Below are 2728 nucleotides of genomic sequence, written 5' to 3'. Positions count from 1 at the left end.
TGGCATAAAATGGTCTTTAAAATGACAATAATATCGCTTATCGCAATTATTTCTGGGGCAATATATCGCACAACAAAAAGTTGTTATCGTGACAGGCCTAACTCTGCGTGCTGTGCGCACATGAGACAGTTACTTAAAACTGTGCTTTATGCTGGACAGTATTTATCTATCACGAGTTGTTCAAATCCCGGTAATCTAATACAGTTTTAATGATAATTAAGTAGGGATGTAACGATTCACTCAACTCACGATTCGATGTACAACTAAGGCTTTGTCTGTGCTCTTTTCATTTAAAATTAGAGGCAACCCACCACTGCATTTTAATCATGATCCAAACAAAGGTGCTGAGACGCAGATTCACTCTCTGCCAGCAGGTGGCGCTTAAACCGTTTCCTTGGTTTCCGCTGTAAACAAAGGAGCCTGCACTTATGAACTTTAATATGCATTATACAGAGGCAAGATGAATAGAAAAAATACCATCTAAACTTTTCTAAAGACAGTAAGTTCCCCTCAGACATGCATTCATATCAACACACCTAAATGAATCGCGATTTGTTTAGCATCTCAACCGATTTGAATCGTCACATATTTTAATCGATTTTCAACCGGTTCGCGGTTAATCTTTACATCCCATGAGACGGTAATACTAACCGTGGGGAATTTTATCATGATTTATCATCAAACCGGTAATCGTTACATCCCTAACTGTCACTTTTGATTACTTGAATGCATTCTTGCCAAATATTTAATAAAAAAAAAACCTAGCCCCCAACTTATGAATGGTAGTGTAACTGGTTGATGTTTTCCATGTAACTAAAATAACTGGTTGATGTTTTCCATGTAACTAAAATAAAAGGGGAGTGGAAACTGGAGCTTTCAAGAGGACACAAAATCAAGATCATATTTTTGAGTCATGAGCTAAACTTGAGAACTCAATCAATCATTCAGACCAAATAATTGGGGAAAAAATCATTCATAAATCAAATTGCTAAGTAGAGCAATGATAGAGGTCAACAATTTCAGTGAACAACTTTTTTTGTTATTCTGGAATTTGACAGCCCCAGTTCACTTTTATTATATTAGGTTAAGTTCTCCATGGAAGAAAGACGGTCATACGGATCTGGACTAACATAAGGATGAGTAGGATGTTCATTTTTGGGTGAACTACTCCTTTAAGAAGAGAAAGAACATCATAATGACTCTGCTCTACAAATTTAGATGGGATGACAAGCAAGCTGTGGCTCAACCCAACTCAAGCGCTCCATTACAACGTTACCCATCACATGGGCCTCACAAATAGCAGTATGGGCTGGGCCCCCATCGCAGAACTATTTTAAAGAAGTGTGTTTGCTATGGCTTAAAGACGGAGCACTAGGGACAAACAGCCGACGGGATCAGTATGTAGACTATCCAAAGTTCAACCTGCAAAATCACGCACTGCTCTTTGACTAAACAACTTGTGTAGCTTTAATAAGGATCCATCTATATAATTTACACAGTACTATGCAGTGTTTTTATATTTAATTTGATTCTATTTCTGTATTCTATTTCTCACCTGAATAATACTGTTATATGTACCATTGTATGCATCTGTGCTTTTTCTTGTAATTTGTTTATTTGTTCTTATTTTATTGCTGACTGTTTACTTGTCTTATATAATGTTTGAAGTTTCTATTAAGCTAGTAGTTATTGCTGTGGTATTGAAATTTAGATTCAAGAAATTCACTATTATGTACAATTTTGGTGTTGTTACAACCTTATTCATTAGAATTCAGGGTCACACAGGTCAAAAACAAATATAACTTTTTGTGATTATTTTGGAAGAGCAAATAAAAATCTGAAACACTGGCCTGTCCAGACCAAAAAAATCCCAAGAAAAAAATCCTAAGCATTGAGCCGAGTGTAAAAGTAATGAATCTTTTCAGTATCAATTTTACACCAAGGAAAGCAATGAGAAGCCTAACTTGCAGCCTAAACTGACCCTGGTTTCAGAAATTGCAAACTGAAATGCCAGTGTGTGAAATCCACTAAATTGTCATGGAAAAGCTGTCAGATATCTCATTAATTACCACTGTGATGATTTGTTGAAATAGTAGCCCATAAGACCGGAAAAACCAAGTCAGCAGCAGTCAGATTCTGACCATCCTGTCTGTATCGTTTCTGTCCCAACCTTTAAACAGCCCATTCAATAATATTCCCTAAAACTGAGGGTCCAAGTAATCATTAAAAGTATCATGAGTGAGGTTTTATTGCTTCTGACAACATAACCATCTTCTGACAAGAAACAGCCTTTGAGTAAACATCTGATAAATGGACTTAAAGGGGTCATATGATGCTGCTAAAAAGAACATTATTTTGTGTATTTGGTGTAATGAAATGTGTTTATGCGGTTTAAAGTTAAAAAAACACATTATTTTCCACATACTGTACATTATTGTTTCTCCTGTATGCCCCGCCTTCTGAAACGCGTCGATTTTTACAAAGCTCATCGGTCTAAAAAAGCGAGGTGTGCTGTGATTGGCCAGCTATCCAATGCGTTGTGATTGGCCGAATACCTCAAGCATGAGACGGAAATGTTACGCCCCTCACCATACTGTGATGCCCTGTCCGGCCGGAGCGACGAGACAAAAACATTAAAACCCATCCAGTGGGGACATAATTACGGATTATAATGACGCATCGCGCCGCGTAAACATAAAACCATGTCTGCATTTCTGATCGGAGAAAT

General features: G+C 37.2%; 1 protein-coding gene across 1 annotated transcript in view; it reads right to left on the bottom strand.

The window, feature by feature from the left end:
* The window catches only part of LOC107709253 (importin subunit alpha-7-like), an 18784-nt gene that overhangs the window by 14211 nt on the left and 1845 nt on the right, over nucleotides 1-2728 (bottom strand). The window lies entirely within an intron of this gene.

The sequence above is a fragment of the Sinocyclocheilus rhinocerous genome, unplaced genomic scaffold (assembly GCF_001515625.1).
Source record: "Sinocyclocheilus rhinocerous isolate Xijiao unplaced genomic scaffold, SAMN03320098_v1.1 scaffold206, whole genome shotgun sequence".
Lineage (NCBI taxonomy): Eukaryota > Metazoa > Chordata > Actinopteri > Cypriniformes > Cyprinidae > Sinocyclocheilus > Sinocyclocheilus rhinocerous.
Note: the sequence above shows the minus strand (reverse complement) of the source record. Positions and strands in the feature narration are given on the sequence as shown.